The sequence below is a fragment of the Nyctereutes procyonoides genome, unplaced genomic scaffold (genome assembly GCF_905146905.1).
Source record: "Nyctereutes procyonoides isolate TBG_1078 unplaced genomic scaffold, NYPRO_anot_genome, whole genome shotgun sequence".
NCBI classification, from domain to species: Eukaryota; Metazoa; Chordata; class Mammalia; order Carnivora; family Canidae; genus Nyctereutes; species Nyctereutes procyonoides.
The window spans coordinates 5093911-5115176 of NW_026575140.1; positions in this window are offsets into that span (position 1 = coordinate 5093911).

The window sequence follows — 21266 nt, forward strand, 5'->3', positions numbered from 1 at the left end:
CTGTTACGTTTAGCTGACCAGGGCGTTTGGGTTGCATGCAATTCCCACCTCAGTTTGAGGATCAGGGATGACTGTGATACTTTGGAACATTTGACTTCCTTGCAAACTCAAGAGTAATGTGAATGAAGACTGTGAATTGCATAAATGGTGTGTTGTTAGATTTTTTTTTTTTTTTCACATTGTGGCTGGTAAGTTAGAGCTAAATGTGAGGTCAACTTCAGCAAGTGTATGAAATCTTATTCCATTAAAAGTAAATGGAGTTCCTCTGCCCCAAGTAGTGTGCTAAGATAATTGAATGCACAAAAAACAAACATATCTCCCAGTCTTATGAGGCTTGGAGTCTAGAGGAAGAGAAGGACATTAATCCACATATCATACTCATGAATGGATGATTATCATTTGAAATAAGTGTTGTACAGGCAAGGAATAGGGTTCTATGGGAGCGTAAAAGAAGAAAGTCTGACTTAAACTAAGGACTTTCCTGTGGAAATGAGGCATAATATAACAGGACAATTAGTATGTTGAAGATGGTGGAGTAGGGGTTGTGCAATGAGTTAATGATGAGAAAGAACTGCATATAGAGAGGGCCTGTCCCCAGAGGGTGTATCATTGTTCCCTAGAGATACTAGGTGAAGGACACTGTGGTGGGAGCTTACAGGATTAAGAGAGGTGCTGCTAAACAGACGTAAGGAAGAAGGTAGGAGCCAGGACCACATGGCCTTTCACATCAGGAGAAATAGTTTGTCTTCACCTGAAGAGTGTATGTTACCGTGACGTGCTCTTACAGAGCAGTGGGCCTCCGTGTGTGGTCCCCAGACCAGCAGCATCAGCATCACCTGAAGTTTGTGGGAAAGGCCAGTTCTCAGGCCCCACCCCAGATCTACTGAATGAGAAACTCAGGTGGAAGGGCCCAGCAATCTGGTTTTTAATAAGCCCTTTAATAATGAGATTCTGGTGCATCTGAAGCTGGAGGACTATTAAAGGGGCACAAATGTTAGGCAGGGGAATGGGTGTGGTGTGTTGATGGGGAGAGGTGGGTTTGGCATGATGAGGTCGGCATCAGGAGAGGGCTGAACTGGGTGAGGGTGCTGGGGGGACTGTGGAAGTCCTGGGAGCCTCCAGGAAGCCTGGGGGAAAATCCACATGAGGATCCATATTTGGCTTCATTGCATGGATGTGCCCTTGTCTCTCTGTTTCATTGTCTTCACGTCCTTCCTAATGTATATTTCCTTTATAGATCGCATCGCATCTAAACTTCCCTTAATCTGTTTTGGAACAAGGCAGGAGATATATATAAAGCACATATGTATTTTTAATTAATGAAGGGAGGTTATGCAAGAGAGGTAAATTACCTCTCTTACTTGAGGAGAGCAGCCCCGGCCATGGGGTCACTTCAAGGGGGAAGCTAGGCAGACAGTGGTCACCTACTGGCTTTGCGAAACTTTTCTGCCTCCCAAATCCAAGCTGCATGACAATGGAACATGCTGCGGTCTTGCCAAACTAAATAATTAAATAAAAGCGAATGACATGAAACTACAATTTCCAAAAATGATTTCTTTCCCAGTTTATTTCTCCTCTGGTTCATTTTAATGCAGTGGGCTTTTCCCTTGTTTGTAACCAGAATTCAGGACATAAAATACTTTGAATTCAGCAGGTTTCAGAAAATAAAACAATCAATGGTGGGTAGGAAGAGAAGAGGAGCTTTTGCGTTGGCAGTGCTGCGCGTGTGGACGAGGCAGGGCCTGCAAGCTAGCTGTACTGAGGACGCCTCTCTACGCACTGATCCCTAGCCCCATCTCCGGATTTGTGACTTTGCTGCCTTACGGTGTACATCAGGTGTCTCTCTTCTTCAAACCCCTGCATCAGATGATTGTAATGTCGACCCAGGATTAAAAACATCTGTACTAACTGAAATTTGGGAAAAGGGTGGGACACGGAAACCTCGGAACATACAGTGTAGTTTGCAGTGTGACTCCTTTACAGAATTACCTGCTCAGCCACTGGCCTGGCACATTTTGCATTCCAGGGGCAAAGTCTTGAGCCTGAAATCAAAGGTCTAGTTTCACCCTGAGCTATTAAACTACCCACATCAGAATGCCATATGGCGTGTGTAGTGCCTCCCTCGGAGCCACCCAAAAATAACTTTTCAGAAAGCATTTGTTGGGGTTTGTTGGTGAGGCTCACCTGAATCTGAGTGGTCTAGGGATAGTTCCCGAAGAAGTAAGTACCCCAACCCTATAGCATCAGAATTTGGGGAAATGGAGCCTTTGAGTGTATTCTACGAGTGATTCTCATATACTGTGTTTATTTTCATGTTATTTTATTTTGAGAGAGTGCCCAAGAGCAGGGGAGGGGCAATGGGAGAGGAAGAGAGAATCTTAAGCAGGTGCCACGCCCAGCCCAGAGAGCAATGCGGGACTCGATCTCACAACCCGGAGATGATGACCTGAACTGAAATCAAGAATAGGACGCTTGACCAACTGAGCCACCCATGCGCCCCGATTCTCCTATACTTTAAAGTCTTAGAACAATTACTGCAGTCACGGGCGCATTCATTCATTCAACAGGATTCATTCAACTCCCGTTACGTGTCAGGCACACGGAGCGCTGGACATACAGTCACGGGTGAGATAGCTGTGGTTCCTGACTCCCAGATTCTTCAATCTATTCTTTTGCTATTTTGTCTCTTCTTTCCGAGGTTCACAATCTACACGTAGGTACATTTGATTTGCCTGCTTTTTGTTAGCTTTAGCACTCTTCACGTACTAGTTAGAACCTTAGGTTTAATGGAGTTTCTGGCATGTTAAAAATGTAATCACATTAGTCACCAAGTCCCAAGTGCTTGGGTCTGTCAAGTGCCTCTTCAATCACTCTTTCACTTATCCGCTCACTTAGTTTTTCACTTATTTATTAACCCATTTATCCATCCACCTATCCATCCATCCATCCATCCATCCATCCATCCATTCATCCACCTGTCCATTCACCCATACATCCATCTGTCAGTGCTGGCAAAGTCTGCATGATAAGATAAAAATCATACCTTATTTGATTAATTTCCAGTCAATTAAGTAAATAAAGAATGTAGATTTTCCTTATTGTGAGGTTACACTGGATTTGCCTGCATAGCGTCTATAGCTCTTGGATCTCATATTACTTGACAACTCAGTGATCACATCCCAGGGACAGAGATGCAAACCCCAACATGCCCATTTATTTTGGAGAGCGTGTTTTCGTGGGCCCCTGATGGGAACATGCTGCTGAGAGCATCCGTTTCTGGGAAAACGCAAGGCTTGCCTGCCATCTCCAGTGTGATTGACTTGCTCTTGCTTAATGACGATTCCCCCATTCCCAACCACCCGCACCCTGCCCAGCTCTGCTAAGAATGTCAATTTCCTTGAAAACAAGGCTCAGGTTTTATAGCCACTTATGTCTTCTAACTCCTTCCGTTAATGGTATCGGTCCTAATGAGGATTAAACGGTCTGACTCCTGGCAACGAGAGCTGTAAGAACCTTAATGGTGCTGCAGCCATTTCATGCATGTCTTAGTGGCTAACACTGGCACTTTTGTGATTGAGACACTTTTGTGATGTACAGTGTGAGTGTGGGGGGCTTTACCACATTGAACCTTCCAGCGGGAGACAGCTCAAACACACCTCTACTAGGTGCTTCCTAGTTCACAGAGAATTTTTACATTCATGGTCTAAAGCACAACAGCCGAGGGAGGAAAGTGAGACAGGGTGGTGGCAGGGAGAGGGGGCATATGCTCCTCAAATGCATCTGATTCTTGAAGGTCGCATGGGAAAGAGAAAAGAGAACTGGTACAGCAGCCAATCCGACTCACCTGAATCCAGGCAGGTGCTCATTACCACCTGGCCATTCATACGTGGTCCCTGGCCCAGGAGCAAGAGCCTCATCTAGGAGCTTATTGGGAATGCAGAACGCAGCTCTCACCACGGATCTACTAAGTTAGAACCTGCATTTTAACGAACCAGGTCTGTAGGCAGCTTATGTATGTGAAAATGGGAGAAGCACTGTGTTTAGCTTAAACTACTCTTTCCTACCATCTACCCTTGACGTGACCACATCGCTGACGCTCATCTTTGAAAATCAGTGGAAAAAAACTACCTACATCTAATCCTTAAGAATTACTCTACTGCATGGAAGATGTTTTTTTATTAGTAAAGATGTTTTAAAATACTTTAATGTACAGTAATAGAGATTGAGTAAATAATGGTACCTCCATACATATTTTTTTTGCTGTAATTGCAGTGTTTTAAATAAAAGATTTTTAATAATTAGGGTGAATGCATACATATAGATATATGTGTGTATCTATATAGAGAACTGAAAGACATTGTATAAGTACATACAAAATAAATAGGAAAAACTTGAAAATATGAAATTATTTTAGTTATATTTTTATGCATAAACTTTTCATTTTAAAACACTTTTAGATGTATCAAAAATTTGTGAATATAGTATAGAGGGTTCCCATAGACCCCATACCTGGTTTTCCTTGATATGAACACCTGTCACGTTTGTAACAGTTAATAAAGCAATATTGATACATTACTATTAACTAAGGTTGCATTTTATTCATATTGCCTTATTTACCTGTGCCTTTTATGTGCCCCAGGGTCTCTTAGGATACCATGTTATGTCTAGTTATTGTTTCTCCTTAGGTTCCTTTTGGCTGTGGTAGTTTCTCAAAATTTCCTTGTTTTTGATAATCTTGACATTTTTGAGAAGTACTGTTCAGACACTTTCTCAAATGCTGCTCAGCTGAGATCATCTGATGTCTTCCTCTTGATTAGACTGGAGTTATGTGTTTGGGGAAGGAAGACCACAAACGTAAAGTACCATTTTCATCCCATCCTATCAAGACCACATATATGCTCTCAAGATGACTTAATCGTTGTTGATGTTAATTTTGGTCATCTGGCTGAGCTAGTGTTTGTCAAGTTTCTGTGCTGCAAAGTTATTATTCTTTACGCCCTCTTTTCCATCCTGTAGCCTTTGGGTGGATTATTCTATGCACAGCCCACACTACAGGAACGGGGAGTTCTGTTCCACCGCCTAGTGTGGGGATTATGTACATAAATTATTTGGCATTCTTTTGCATGGAAGATTTGTTTCCTTTCCCATATTATTTAGTCAGTGATTTTATTAGTCAGTGTGGATTCATCCATTTTTACTTCACGCTCAGAATTTTAATCCAATATTACTTCATTTTGTTACTCGAATTATTCCAGCTTTGGCCATTAGGAGCCCTTTCAGTCGGCCCCTGTGTCCCTTTGACATACCCTCGTTACTGATACTTATTTTTATCACTTCCTTATTTTCTGGAACTAAAGATGCCCCAAGTTCTTCTTGTATATTTTCTGGTGCTGTCTTAAAATTATCCGTTTTGTCAACAATCCTTGTTTCCTTTAGTTGGAGAATGGTATTAGAAACCAATATCTGTGAGCTCAGTGTGCTCATTGTCACTGGGGTGTCATTAAATCTAGGCTGTCTCGGACAGAGCAGGGGGTTATAAGTATATATCCTAAAATTATGTATATTCACACATCTATAAATATTTTTGTATAAAACCATCTGTATCTATATTAAGTTAAACATGAATTCCTATGACTACCTCTAAGTATAATCCATTACCACATAGATCATTCTGGCCTCCTCCCTTTGCTTCCGTGTAACCTTCCACTCAACAGTGGGAAACCTGGCTGCTACCATGCAGCATCATTTACTTAATTGTCCAACTCCAGTGTACTTGTGTAATGGTATGAGAATTAATAAGCCCTCCATTTGGAAAACAACTTTATTGATGAGAATATAGTACTTATGTACAGCTCCAATTGCCTTTATTTTCTAGACTCTACTCAGTTCCAGCATTATTTAGGTCACCATCCTTTCTCCACACCCCTTTGGGAATGATCATTTCATAAATTTATAAAATGGTTAGAGTCTTTTATCACATTATGCATTTCATTCTGGGATCCTATGTGCTCCTAAGTGACATTTTTAAAACTTACCTATGTTAAGGTTCACTCTTGGCTATAAAGTCCTCTTGGTTTTGACAAATGCATAAGATCATATATCCACCATTATACTATCATACAGAAGAATTTCATCTCTGTAAAATATCCTGTACTTCACCTACTCAATCCTACCCCTTTCACCCACTCCCTTGGCAAACACAGATTATTACTGTCTCAGTGGTTTTAGTTTTTAAACAGTGTAATATGATTGGATTAATATAGTACATAGCCCTTTCAGACTGTCTTCTTTACCTAATAACATGTATTTAGATTCATCTATATATTTTTGTGGCTTGATCATTCATTCCCTTTTAATGTTGGCTAATATTACATCATACAGATTTACCACAGTTTATTTGCTCACTTACCTATTAATGGACATACTAGGTTTTGGGAAACTGTGTACATGATAGTTCCTATTCATTTATTTTTTTTATGTGAGAATGGCCCATAATTTCTTGTATCTTTGCATGCATCAGGTTTTTTTTTTTTTGTTGAAAACAGATATTTTGAATAATAAAATGTGGAAAACTCTAGAAATCAGATACCCCACCTTCTCATGGTTTGTTGTAGCTGCTTCTTGTGGGTGGTTGTTTTTTTGTCTAGTGACTTTCTGAACTATTTTTGTAAATTCTGTATTATTTGTCATATGTGGCCACGAATGTCTGTATTCCATTTGCTTGCCAGTAAGCCAGTGTTTTGACAGAGTTTCCTTAAGCAACAGGAAAAGAAAGAAAAGGAAAGGAAAAGAGAGGCAAGAAAGCAAGAAAGAGAAGAAAGAAAGAAAGAAAGAGAAGAAAGAAAGCAAGCAAGCAAGAAAGAAAGAAAGAAAGAAAGAAAGAAAGAAAAAAAAAAAAGAAAAGAAAGACATTCTCAGTCTTTACAGATTGGTTCTGTGTTGGAGCAATGCTTAGATGGCCCTTTTATAACTCTGCCTCAGTCTTCATTCCCTGCTCATGCAGAGTATGAAGATCAACTAGAGGTGAAAATGTAGGATGTTCTGGGCTTTCTCTGAGCCTGTGTCTGGCCCAGACATGTACTCACTGTTCTCTATTACCTGGTATACAAAAGAGTTTTTCAAAGCCCTTCCTCTCTCATGCATCTCCTTTCCCAGGCATTTCCTCCTCAGGAACTCTGGTTTCTGCTCCCCTACAGAAACCAGTCTTGCGTTCTTAATTTTTCTAGCAATGACAAGCCCGTTTCATCCTCTATGGCACTGCATCTTATTTAAAGACTATGGTTCCTTCTGTGGCCAGAGTTATTCATAATGCCATCTACCCTTTCTCCTTTTCCAGACCTAGCAGGAGTTGCTATGGACCACATTGGTCACAACACAGATTTTTCATGCATCTGTTTTAGAACAACACAAGTTAGAATGGAAAAATAAAGCTGAGGGAGATTATGGAGCAAGTGTCTCTTTTGTTAGTTTGACATTAGGTAAGTCCCAACCCTGTGTAGAATTTTCCAACTTGGAGATAGAAGGAAGAATTGTATGCACATGTGCTATATTGACTGACCAGTGAGAGGGGATTGACACATCCACCACCACCACCACCTCCCTGTCATACTCCAAACTCGCTTCCAACTCCCATCAGCTCCTGGTCAGCTTGTTACCCTCCTCCCCAGGTACCGGCTCTCACCTCCATTGCCACTTCTGGCTTGTCCACAAAAAAGAAGGGCCTCAGGGTCTCTCAGGGTTTTGCTGACCTCTCTCTTGGTTATATCTGTAGTGCCTTTAGTCACTGTTTTGGCACTGAGATATTTTCATTATCTTTTTTCCACATCACTGATGCTCCTTCCAGCTCTTATGCCATCTCCAAGACCACTGTATTCACAAATATGGGCATCTCAGCTGACCCAGTTGCCCCTGCCAATGCTATCCTTAATGCAAAGATATATTTTCAAGTTGTACCTTGCAAATAATCAGAATATATACATCAGTAAGTAATCCACATGGTACTTTCCAGTTATTCCATCGTGAGCAGCAATTAGAACAAAAAATGATGATAAGATATTTTGTATCTCAAGGTAGTGGAGACACCTCTTGAACTCTCCCTGGTGTCCAGAATACGGGTAATGCTATATTTAGTGTCTCTTTTCCTGGAAAATACTGAATCAATTTTGACAAAATGTTCTCCCATTATTCTTCCTGGATGCAGAAATACCCTCTTTTTTTTTTTTTTAACATACATAACATCAGATTTAATAGTACCATTGACCAAGCTACAGGATTCTTTTACATCCTGCCAAGTCTTGACTGAATTTCTAAGCACATCTATTCTTGCCGTTGAATTGAGATAAATCTGTCATAAAGAAAACTATTTCAGATGACTAATCTCATGAATTTGGTGAGGGAATTTGACCTCTCAAGGGACAGCTAAGTTTCCTCTTTTAAGACCCTGATCTTTTGGCCACACATTGTTTAGTTATCTTGATTCTCTCTCTGAATCCCTATTTCCTTATAATGTCTACTAATTGCCCTAATTATATTGCAATTTATGAATAGTTCCAGATGATACAACCACTTTAATATAGTCATTAACCACCATAATGATTCCAAAATCATGTTGTGGAGCCCTCCTCAAAATCAAGGTATATATTCATGCCCTTTAGAATTCTACTGCATATGGTCACAGTAGATTGTATCCTGTAAAGGGATCAAGAAGAAATCAACACAAAAATAACTTGAATCCTGGCCCTGAAACAGACCTTACTTTCTTTAATAAATTACTCTACCTGGAAAATCCCATGTTTCTTTTTGACCTTTGACAATAAGAGTGCACCCTTGGATGACACTTTGAATCATTTATTTGTTTGCACTTTCCTTAACTTACTTTTTCCCCCATGGAAAACTGTGATCCATATATGACCAGTGAGAAGCATCAATGTATAGTAGGGAAAAGAACATTTGGGTCAATAAGACCTGGGGGTATACATATCGCATTGTCTTTTACGATTGTTTGATCTTGCTCAAGTGAATTAAACCCTCTAAATCTTAGTTCCCACACCTTTAAAATGTAGCACAGAAGCATGTCTCTCACAGAGTTGTTGGAAGGATCAAGGTAGATGTTTAATGCACCTGGCCCAGTGCCTTGCCCCCAGCGGATTCCCCATAGATGCTACTTTTCTGGTCTCCTCCCCCTTTAGCATGACATCCCCATGTGGCAATGAGTGTCCCCCAGGGAGGTATCCTTGGTTGCAGAATGACAAAGCATGATGTTCGCAATGTAGTCATTGCTCTAGAGGTCTGGTCACCGACATGGAGGACATCCTTCCCGGGAATCAGACCTGACTGTGTCCCAGTGGCTGCCACAACCCTTCACGCATACCTGTCCTGTAGCACCCACCGAGTTCTCCCAGTCTCAGTATTAGCCAGTTACCTCTGTCTGTCGTGTGGGGCTGCCTCTCCCCTGTCCCCTGGCTAGAGAGCTGTGCTTTGCACTTCTGCTCCCAGCACAGCCCACAGGGTGGAAGTGAAGGCGATGTTAACAGAGGGAATCAGGTAGGGCCCAGGCCAGAGTGGGCCAGCTGTTTCATTGGCTTGCACACTCAGAGATTCAGTCCTCTTCCGCTCTTCTCAGTCTGTCATATCTCAGTCTGATGCGTTTCTGATTCAGAAGCTTCTCCTGAGTGCCAGAAACTATGAGTTCCCTCCTTCCATCCTGACCCCAACCCTGGGAGGTGGGTACTGCCCCTGGTCTGCAGGGAAACAAACTCCAGTACATCACAGAGCACAGCCCCAGCCAAGCCACTCCCTGGAGTAGAACTGGGACGAGGGGGGGCAGTGTAACCCCCACATGCAGTGATCTCATAGGGAGGCGTTACCACTGAATGTGGGTAAGAATCTGCTCTTCGCCGGGCCCTGTGCTCAGGGACACATGTTCTTTTCTCATCTAATTCACTAGATCGTCTACGAGGGCAGGGATCTTATGTGTGTCTTGTTCTCTGCTGTATCCCTGGCACCTGACACACTGCCAGACGGAGGGTAGTAGCCAGTGACTATACGTAGGATGAATGAAACATTATGCCTCATGTCTCTGAGACGTGCTATTATTATGTCATTTATTATCTGTTAACTAGCTGGAGACTGGGAGAAGTGAGTAACTTATCCGTGGCCACACGGCTGTGAGTGGCCGATCTCATATGGTAAATGATGTCTGTTTGACCAAGTACTCGCCCTCTCCGTTATCCTGCCTCAAGAAAGACAGGTAAATATTTATGAGCAAAAGAAAAAAAATTTCTTTAAAAGGCGGCATTATCATTCTCCATCTGCTCTTAGTATGGCAACGCATTCTTTAGCAGACAAAAGAACTAATGGGTCATAAAACCCTTCCCAGTCCTGGCCTCTCACCTTTCTTTGTCTGTGTGTTGCTGCTTTCAGAATCATTAAGCCTGTGACGTTCATGGGGTAATTCTGAGCAGATGACAGTTGCCTCCGAGTCAAAAGCCATATCCCAACAGCTTAAATATAACAATGGTAGGTTCTTTTCAAAGGGTACATTTTCCCTCACAGCGGCCAGCTCTGCTTTCTATACAAACCTAAACATAATGATCTTACCCTTATGGGAGGGCTTGGATTGTTGCTTTCCCTCTTAGCTTCTATTAGTGCTTAAATTATACACTCCTAGTCTCCAGGGGTTTAAACTTGGCCCGGAGCCTTTCCCCGAGGCCCAAGGGTAGAGTTAGCTCAGGGCAGGAGGCTTCTGCTGCAGGCCCCTGCCGCCCGGGTACGGTCCTGCAGGCCCACGTTGGCTCCCGTATCATTGTCTGTCTAAAGGTCACCGAGGTCTCTGTAGGTGGCCCCCGCGCACTTTATGGTGGCGGGACCTCTCCTCTTTCTGCCTGGGGTTCCCCTGAAAGCAAGGCACAAAGGGGGCCTCTGCTCATCCGGCAGGGCTGCAAAGGAAATCTTTATTCAAATGCTTGAACGTCGGAGTCATCATTAAAGATGATAAGCGCCCTAGTGCTTTTCTGTTGTTGATGTTTTTCAAAAGCATGAGACCCCCCTTGTCTGAGTGAGCTCTGATTTGGGGGAGGACACAGGTTAGGGGCTTAGAGCACGGTGATCAGGGGAGCTAAGCAGCTACAAGGCAGTGAGTCGTGGAGTGGAAGGTGAGAAAGGGGAAGGGAATGTAGGGCAGTGGAGCAGCGAGGAGGGCGAGAGGAAGCTGTAGCTTGAGGGACTACGAGAAGGGCTGGAGCATCATGCTTTGATATTCTAGAAAGTCGTCTCCAAATGATCTTTTGTCACCGTTCTCAGGTCCTGTGATCTAAGGCTGATGTTAGAGTAATGAGGATTTTTTTTTCCCTCTAAAAATTACAGGAGAAAATAGTGGATTTCTTTTCTTTGTTCCCTTCCTTTATCTTTTTCCTCTTAAATGCTTGCACCTGCCGTGGCCTGTGTAGGGGCAGTGCTGTGCCTTCGCGTCACTCCCCAGTTGGGAAGGGGTCGCTGAGCGCTCGGTCAGCGTGCAGTCTACGGGTCTGGCGCGGGGATCTTGACGTGGACGGTCAGCTAATGCCCCCCTGGCCGAGCTCCCTGTTTATGATAATCAGTGGAGGAATTCTCTAATTCAGGATTCCACAGGTATGACAGGATGGACGGAGAATACTGGAACCATACCCTGGAGTGAGAGCCAGACACTGTATAACAGGCCGTTTAACTGGGCCGTGATTACGTACAACAGGCCACTGGTGGCATCCCGGGGATTTCTTTATTTTATCTTATTTTTATTTTTATTTCAATTTTTTTTACATATTTTTTATTGGAGTTCAATTTGCCAACATACACAATAACACCCAGGGCTCATCCCATCAAGTGCCCCGCTCAGTGCCCGTCACCCATTCACCCCCACCCCCCACCCTCCTCCCCTTCCACCACCCCTAGTTCATTTCCCAGAGTTAGGAGTCCTCATGTTCTGTCTGTCTCCCTCTCTGATATTTCCCACTCATTTTTTCTCCTTTCTCCTTTATTCCCTTTCACTATTTTTTATATTCCCCAAATGAATGAGAACATACAATGTTTGTCCTTCTCTGATTGACTTACTTCACTCAGCATAATACCCTCCAGTTCCATCCATGTTGAAGCAAATGGTGGGTATTTGTCGTTTCTAATGGCTGAGGAATATTCCAGTGTATACATAAACCACAGCTTCTTTATCCATTCATCTTTCGATGGGCACCGAGGCTCCTTCCACAGTTTGGCTATTGTGGACATGGCTGCTAGAAACATCGGGGTGCAGATGTCCTGGTGTTTCCTTGCATCTGAATCTTTGGGGTAAATCCCCAACAGTGCAATTGCTGGGTCCTAGGGCAGGTCTATTTTTAACTCTTTGAGGAACCTCCACACAGTTTCCAGAGTGGCTGCACCAGTTCACATTCCCACCAACAGTGTAAGAGGGTTCCCTTTTCTCCGCATCCTCTCCAACATTTGTGGTTTCCTGCCTTGTTAATTTTCCCCATTCTCACTGGTGTGAGGTGGGATCTCATTGTGGTTTTGATTTGTATTTCCTTCCTGGAGATTTCTGACACTAATCTCTATTCCCTTATTATCACAGAATTGCTTTGAACAGAAGTCTGAACATTGATCTCCTCAGGTTGTCCATCTTCTGAGGATCCCCTTCTGTATATTCCAGGTGATCCCAGCCCATGTTAGTTGGTGCTGCAAAGGTGGACTTCAATCAACCTTTAGTTTTAAGGCCTCAATTATTGTTCCAGGATTTCTCAACCTTTAGTGCCCACAGGTCTTGGTCATGTTGCTTTGAAGAAAGAAGGGGTAGACCAAAGGGTGGTGGGCAGCAAAGCAAAGTTGATTGGGCAATAGTACAAAGCTCCCAAAGAGGGAGGGGACCTGAGAGGGTTGCCATCAGAGTTTCTAAGTTTGGGGGCGTTTTATGGGCTCTTTGACCCAACCGTCTCAAGTAATCAGCATGTGCTGAATCGTGCCAATCAGGACTTCGTTCACGGGTCTGTCTCCGTATTTGGTTACTGTCTGCGTGCTGATGGTCTTTCTTGGCTGACAACTGGGGGCTTAGGTCTTAACTGCCCCTTGCCCATGATAGTAACAAATGCTTTGAGATTAATTTCCTTATTTTAGGATGTTTTACAGGAGTCATTTGTGCAAAGGCTGCAAAGCGGAATGCGAGAACCGTCCTGTCTAAGCTCTAAGACAGGATGACGGGGCTGTTTTATTTTAGTTGTCCTGACTCGATTGTATCCTCTTGTTGGGGAGCCTGGCCCTGACTATCTAACTGTCCAACTAACTCCTAACACTATGCTCTGCAGACGAGACTGCTGCCCCCAAGTCATCTTGGGAAACATCTATTCTCTCTTATTTCAATCTGAAGGATTTCTTTCTCACATGTGAGAACTCTGGGTTCTTGGGTCTCTGGGTTCTTCTTCCTGCCACAGCTCCAAAACTTTAACTTCAAAAGTAATTTTAGGATTGAATCCAAGTTGGAAATATATCTTACATTGGACACATGTATGGAAACGTGAGAATCTTTTAACACTTAAATAACCCTTCCAGGGACGCCTGAGTGGCTCAGCAGTTGAGCATCTGCCTTCGATGTGATCCGGGGTCCTGGGATCAAGTCCCACATTGGGCTCCCTGCATGGAGCCTGTTTCTCCCTCTGCCTGTGTCTCTGCCTCTCTCTCCTTCTCTCTGTCTCTCATGAATAAATAAATAAAAATTAAAAAAAAAACCCTTCCATCTGCAACCTCTCAAAATATTCTTGTTTAAATATTCCCCATCCATTTTCATATAGTCTCCTTTAAAAAATCCAGATAAATGCCCATTAAGGAAAAAAAATACTAATGTAAAGATTCAGACACTGTTAATTAGGATTACTTGAGCAGCTAGCCGCCCTCCCCCCCCCCATCCTTTTTTTTAGTGAATCCATTGTAGACAAAGAGCACAGATCATGATTTCTTGCTGGGAATATTCTTTCTTTATATGAGGGCCTAACTATGTAACATGTCTCAGTGTTCCATAAAGATCGCCATGAGTTCCAGATTGTCTACCTCCTGAATGGCTTTGAGAGTCATAAATTCATGTCCTTTTTATTTAAGACTGAGAATTGCACAGTTTGAATTCTGTCCCTGGTGTATTGTTTACTTCTTTAAGACCTTATATAAGCCCTCTGTCCCCTCCTAACTAGTTTTCCTGGGCTATACGATGGGGGAGGCACACCGGAAGGTAGCCTCCTAGTCTACTTGGCTGTGGTTTTGTAGTAGAAGTGCTACCTCTGCTGTTACCATCACTGCCGTTACCATTATTACCAATTCCATGACCACTGCTGTCAGTACTACCTCTAGTGTGACCGCTGCTGCCACCACTGTTTCTACGACTCCCAACACCAGTGCAGGTGCCTCATATTTGTATACAGGTTTCACTTAGAAAGAAGGGTTCCAATATATTTTCTGCTTTAAAACTACAAATCAGATGCTGCATGAGTCCTAAGGGGAGAAGTGAGCTGTTTCATAAATGAAAGACGCTGCATTTTCTTATCAGCAACATTTTTATTCCTCAGTCACCCATCATCACCTCAAGAAACCTTGCTTTGACTGAGTCAGCCTCTAAATTCCTACAGCTTTATTCATCTTGATTAAAAATAAAGTTAATTTGATTCTGTTGGATTTCTGTGTGTCCAACAGTGAGAGGACTGACCGGATTCTTGGCTACAGCCACTCCAGCAAAATACTATGCTATTTTAGAATTTTATTGTTGCTTTACCAAATTCAAATATTTTACCTGGAAATTGTTTTATTTGAATATTTCCTCTGGGGGACAGATTTGATTGATGTTATTTGCCCTCTTGAATATTAATGAAAATTTCCCTATGATTCCCCCCTATTCATCAGTGACAGATGATAGACTTAGCAACCAAGTTTCTACGCTACTGCTCTAGTTCCCACAGTAGCCTATGCCCCAGTGTCATTAAGAAGTAAAATAATTCTCATTTACGTTGAGATCCAGATTTATCGTAAGCAAAAGTCTCTTGTGCATTAGGTGCTTTATTTGGGATCATTTAATCATTTATCACTCTAGTGTATTTATTTTTTAAATGTCAGCCATAGTACTTATGGAAGTTGTTAAAATTAAACATATTTTTGGTAGCAACAATTAAACATATTTTTGGTTCTGAAGCAGGGATGCTTTGGGCTCATAGAATCTTAAATAAATTTATTAGCTTCATGGATGCCTATTGACCACATGGAAGCAGGGTATGTATAGTTTAACCCTGATGCAAAAGAGTGTACTTTTCTAAAGTCCAAAATCCTTTGTCCCACTGTAAGATTTGCATAGCATTTCTCTGATTTTGGCTCTCTTTTTTATTTTTTTATTTTTTATTTTTTTGATTTTGGCTTTCTTCCAACACAAAGCAGTTTCGATATTGTGGCAGGAAGTTGACCCATTCCTGAGATGGGTAGGAGAGGTACAATTTAACTTTGTTCATAATCTGAAGATCTCCATCCTCAGTGATCTGATCTTTTTATTGTGGTATAATTAATTCAGGAATCTTGTGACATATAGTACAGACACTGACTTGTAAGCACTAAATTACTTTCAGATGAACTCAGACATTCCTGAGACCTTGCCCCACCTCCCCCCAGGATGATGATGATTGAATCCCTCTTATTCGATGCACTTCCCATCAACCAGCAATACTTGACCAAAACAACTGTTTCAGTCGTATAATTCTTCTATATCAAAATGCAAAGAGGCAGAGAGCATTCGAAGACAAAAGAGAATTGCAATTATCGTTGGTGATGCTTTCACCAATCAGGAAATGGGAGAAATGAAACAGTAAATCAGTTCCTGACCTGAAGATCAATAACACAAGGAAATACTTGTCTGGGCAAGTTAGGCTGTGACCTGTCCTCAGAAAGGTAAGGATCCAGAGTAGTTTGCACCAGTTTCACAAAGGTCTCCTTTATAAGCCTGCCTCCTCAAAACTCACCAATATCACAGCATCTTTGTGCGGAAAGAGAATGGAGAACTGCAGTGGATATCACAGAGAAAATGCTGGAAAAGTAACTGCTCTCTTGAACGATTAACATATTCAGGTCCAGCTGAAAACAGTCATCACTACAGATGGAAGGAAGCAGCCCTCCTTTCTCCTTGAGAAACAGCGACGTGCTCTTGAATGGCATTTTGGCCTATCAAGTTTTTCAATTTGTGCACAGGGGAAGTTACGGCAAGAAGGCTTTGTTGAGGCCCATGGTGAGCTGGAGACGGGGGAGTACAGAGGGAGGCAGTAAAATGAAACCATCCCACAGCTGTGAGCAAACTCTGAATCTGGCAGGCTGTGGAGGGCTTGACAGAGCTTTTCGGAGATGAAACATGTGAACTTTACGTGAACACCTGGAGTTGCCTCTGTTCGCTGTGTCACAGGGAGAAATCTCATGCACGTGGTTTCTTCACATGTTATTCCAACACTGTAACCACATGAAGTTGACACCTCTGTGCTCTACTCCAAGATTCCACCTGAGAAGATGGGAGTTAAGGACTCTGAGAGGATTCTAAACAGAAGTCTCCTAAGACCACACAGTGTGATAATAGCAAATTGAGTTTTGGAGAGGGAAATTGAGAGTCCCAGTTCAGTGGTCTTGGTTCAGGGTCCCTCTGCTCGACTCTCTACAAAAGGGTTATGTTCTTTCTTAATAAGCTCTGCCTCTTTTCCCTCCCTAGTGAACATGGGACTCCCTTGAGTACTTTCCTGATACAAGAATCATTCTCTCTTACATACTTCTCTCTCTTTTTTTAAAATGTCAGATAAGAATATTGAGATTCTAGAGTCCCTACATCTTTAGAGTCCGATGCGGAGTTAACAGAGTATAGACTGGTCCAAAAGCATACATGCAAATACTAAGGCAATAAGGGGTTCGGTGAAGATTTTCCAGGTAAAACCTGTGTGTGTGTGTGTGTGTGTGTGTGTGTGTGTGTGTGTGTAACTTACCTGATTGGTGTCAAGTCCAAGTATGAGCGTCACCGTGACTACATCAAAAAACACGATTCTTGACTCCCTTCTCTAAATTCCTCAGATCAGTGAATGACACCGCCATTCTGCCATTGGCTCTGCCCAGAAATCTAGGAGTCATGAATTCTCTCTTCTACAACCTCTCATTCAGACCTACCAGGGAATGCCTGTGAGCTCTGCCTCCCAAAATGTATCCCTCTGTTGTCCGGATCTTATCACCTCCTTCCTACCACTTTCTTTTCACTCCACCATTGTCCACTATTGTCTCACATGGTTTGCTAAAACAAACAAACAAACAAACACAAAAACCCACCTAGTTGGCCTTCCATCCACTCTTGCCTCTCTGCAGTCAACTCGGTACACACCAGCCAGCAACTCCAAAAGACCTTCCTTGACTCCACTCTGTAAAATAGCACCCAGTCATTCTCTGGCCCCTTCACCTTGCTTTATTTATTTTCTTAGCCCTTAACATCACCTGGAACTATTCATTGTTATCCCTCCCATCCGTTAGAATGAAGGTCCCTTGAAGGCTTTGTCCAAGATTGTATCCCTAGACTTCTAATAGCCTTGACACATAGTAGGTAATCAAGAAGTATTTAACAAACAGATGAATAGGTGTAAACACTTTTGGTTGGTGGCCACACTGAGATTTTAAATATTGGGGATCCCTGGGTGGCTCAGGGATTTAGCGCCTGCCTTCGGCCCAGGGCATGATCCTGGAGTGCCTGGATCAAGTCCCACGTCGGGCTCCCTGCAGGGAGCCTGCTTCTCCCTCTGCCTGTGTCTCTGCCTCTCGTTCTCTCTCTGTGTCTCTCATGAATAAATAAATAAAATCTTTGAAAATAAATAAATAAATAAATAAATAAATTTATTACTCTCCATGAATATTTTATAATATATATGATTTTTAAAATCTGTGTATTTTAGATATGATATTATTAATTATGACAATTAAAATAATCTGATTGGAATGAGAGTCCTGCTCTTTAGATGTTGGATGAATAGAGTCTAGCAGTTAGATTTTATAAGGTCACTTGAGTTTCTCTTTCAGAGTCATGTTTTTTGTTTCGATTTTTTTGTTTTTGTTTTTTTCTTTTTAGAAAACTGTAAGTCTGTGTTGAAACTTGAGTGTTTTTGCATTTGAAATGATAAAAATGCTGATAATTTACTAGCTTGCATGTAGAACATGTTTCCATGTTCTAAATATACTGTTTTCCTTCTTTGTGGCTGGATGAGGCAGGAAGACCTATAGGAACTGCTTAAGAGACCAAGCTCTAAGACCATCTGCTAGAAACAGAATGCCTCTTCATTCCTTAACTCCTTCTCCATTTTTAAATTGGGAACTCCATGGCCAGGGCTTTCAGGAAACTTCTATCTATCTGTATTATTATGTGGGATTTTTAGAGGAAATGCGTCCTTATCAGTGTCTATCTCTAAATGGCCCATTTCTACCCTCAGCTCCTCAAATAGACCAGTCAATTAAGAGAGAGAGAGAGAGAGGGACTAGAAATAAAATCAGACAAGCAGAAAGCCATGCCACTGACCAACTGTTGTCTCAGTTTACCCTAAGCCATGTCTCTGCTTCTCAGAAAGCGCTGAGTGAAAGGAAGGAGCTGCAGGGGGCCAGGGTGTTTAGGAGCGTGGTTCTCTGTAGCAAGTCCACTGTTTCCCAAGTTGTTCAGAGCAAGCTTGTCCAGATAGGAAGATCGTCTTGTGTCTCCTGAGAATTCCTGGATTCTCCCTCTTTTTTTTCTCAGTCATTTCCTTAGCCGTGGCCCCTGTTGACAGCAGTGATGCATGTTTCAGCCTCGCTGTCCCTTGGCAAGCATTACTCATGATTCCTAGTACTATACACAGGATCCCAAAACTACCACATGCTCTGACAACTCTTTCCCAGATGAAATACACCCTCTAAGTCAGTATTTCTCCATGTGTAGTCTGCAACCCAACTGGGAAAAGATCACTTGAGATGTTTTTAAAAAATGCAGATTTCTGGCCCCCGCCTCAGACCTACTGAGCCAGAATTTCTTGGTGCGGGTCCTTCCCTATTTAGGAAGTCTTCCCGGTGATATTCATGGCCCATTTATTCCTGCCATGGAAGTCACCCTAGGTTCTCCTTGAAGTTCCTGAGTTGGGGAAGGAGAGGAAAGGCCATTTATCTGTGTGTGTGTGTGTGAGGATCGTAGGTGATATAATTAGATAAGGAATGAATTCATTAGAGGCCTCAGATCCAGTTCATTAATTGCAAGATAATAATCACTACCGTGTTTGTAAGCTTCTAAGGCTGGGAATTAGCTCTCCCGTCTCCATCTCCCCAGCATGTGGCAGAGTGCCTAGCAGAGTAGGCAATCAACCACGCTGAGGCTAGAGCAACCAAATCTGATTTCATCATCTCCTGCAAATGTAACCACGGATGCTATCAATGGTGGAAAAATAAAATAAGAGTCAGCAAGGCAATGCTTGATAAATACAAAAAATACCAAATTACATAGAATTTGATGATGGTGATGATGATAATGAATATCAATGACAATAAATATATCTAACATTCATCATATGCTAATGCCCAAAATCATTGTTAATTAATTAGTTAATTAATTAAACAACCATTTATCAAGTGCCTACTATGAGCCAGGAAACATTTTGGGCATTTGGGATAATCATCACACAAAGCAAAGGGCCCTGCCCTCATGGATCACATGTTCTTCATGGTAGTGGAAAAATAAGTAAGCATAGGGATGCCTGGGTGGTGCAGTCAGTTAACCCCCCGATTCTTGGTTTCAGCTCAGATCATGATCTCAGGGTTGTGAGATCAAACCTCATATCCAGCTCCACGCTCAGCTCAGCTCGAAGTCTGCCTAAGACTCTCTCATCCTCTCCCCTTGCCCCCAGCTCTCTTTCTCTCTCAAATAAATAAAAATATCTTTTAAAAAGGAGAAATAAACAAGCATAAAAATAATAAATAAGTGCATTATATCGTATGTTGGAAGGCGATAAGTGTCACAGCGAAAATAAAAAGTGGAGCTGGGTAGGAATCAATTGTAGAAAGAGGTAGTTTCCAGTATTCAATAGGGAGCTAAGTATCTTCTTTTCTGCTCATCAAATGATATGAGTATTTTCATTATTATCCCTATTTTAGAGGAGTGATTGAGTTTTATAAAGGTCTGTGAGTTTTCCGACGATCATACTCTTAGAGATGGAGCTGGCTGGAAATGCAAGGTAGCCATACTCCATGGCCTGGACTTCTGGGTTCCAATTTACATTTTCTTTCCCATTGGCAAATGATATATATACCACTTGCATTTAGGGTCAGCTGTGATGGTCTTCCAGTAGCTCCAGGGCGGGAGTAAGCAATTCCAACTTTCATAATCCCAGGCTTAATTACCCAGTGGGCACTGGGAGCCCTCAGTCACCCGCAGAGTTTTCTGTTCAAGCAAGACGCATGATTCTAATAAAGAATCAATAATGGAAGGTCCATTGCATATTTTCTTACTCACTGAAATGGGGGGGAAGCTCACTGGGGATTTCCCACTAGGGTAGAAGAAAAGGGGAACACAAAGAGGATTACATGTTTATTTTTAGTTTCAATTAATAATTTTTGCTGAGCTATCAAGTTTGGGGAGACTTTTTTAAAACTTGCAGTGTAATTACTTTCTAATTGCTGGAGATGAGTAGACATCTGAGTATAATCTTCCTTTATTTTTTTTAATTGCAAAACTATTGAACATTGTTTAATACACTCTGACACTTCTGTTATTACCTGAGAGAAAGAAAGAAAATGGTCTTAGGATCACGGATTATTTGTGTGAAAAGAGACCTCAGAGATTGCCTTGCCCAAATTCCTCATTTTAGAGGTGATGAGATTTAGAGGCAAGTGCCATACCTGAGATCCCTCAGACCGTGTCAAAGGAAAGACACCACATTTAGAAAATCATAGATTATTAGCCTGAGGAATCCTCTGTTACTTTCATCTCATTCTCTAGGTAAGGAAAATGAATCCCAGTGCAAACTCATTCTCTTTCTCATTGGAATCATACTCTTTCCTACAGATCCACTATACAATTCACTGACGTTCTGTTAATGCAAATATAAACATGTCATTCACTTAAAACACTTCAGTGATTCTCTGTCTCCAGAGAAAAGCTGAATTTTGCTTTTTCACTTTTACTTACATTTGCAGATACATCACCCGATACCGTCCTGCTGTGGTGGCTCTACCTCCATACACTCTGCTCTCCTCCA